The sequence below is a fragment of the Trypanosoma cruzi genome (genome assembly GCF_000209065.1).
Source record: "Trypanosoma cruzi strain CL Brener chromosome Unknown tcruzi_1047053493637, whole genome shotgun sequence".
Lineage (NCBI taxonomy): Eukaryota > Euglenozoa > Kinetoplastea > Trypanosomatida > Trypanosomatidae > Trypanosoma > Trypanosoma cruzi.
In genome coordinates, this window is record NW_889579.1 from 1 (window position 1) to 445 (window position 445).

The 445-nt window shown below is 57.5% G+C and overlaps 1 non-coding gene across 1 annotated transcript; it reads right to left on the reverse strand.

Annotated features, from left to right (window-relative positions):
• Nucleotides 1-338: 338 nt before the first annotated feature.
• Tc00.1047053493637.10 lies at nt 339-445 on the reverse strand. Its single transcript, XR_008255047.1, has one exon. It is a non-coding gene; the product is annotated as a 5S ribosomal RNA (M5) (ribosomal RNA).

Consider the following 445-nt stretch of genomic DNA (forward strand, 5'->3'; position numbering starts at 1 on the left):
TCAGGTAGAAAAATCATTATAATTGTTTTTGCTTTCGCGATGCCGCCTGTCGCTTCTTCACCGGGCCGGGGCGGGCGGTGGGTGGGCTCTCCGAGCGCGCGGGCGCCGCAGCAAAAAAGAAAAATTACTGACGCAGTTTCCGCGCCACATGTGGGGAAGCGAGGCGTCCGGAGGCTTCATGGCAAAATCCGGAAAAGGGCCTGCGGAGCTTCATTTTTAAATTTGTTCTTGCCTTTTTTCCTACCGTTTTTTTTTCTATTTTCATCATCTCCCGCGGCTCTTCCGTGGCTTGCCTGTCGCCGGCGGGCGGGCGGCTGCGCATCGCGTGGCGCGTCGCCGGGTACGACCATACTTGGCCGAGTGCACCACATCCCGTCCGATTTGTGAAGTTAAGCGGCCACAGGCCTCGTTAGTACGGCGATCAGTGATGGCGCTGGAAACCCGG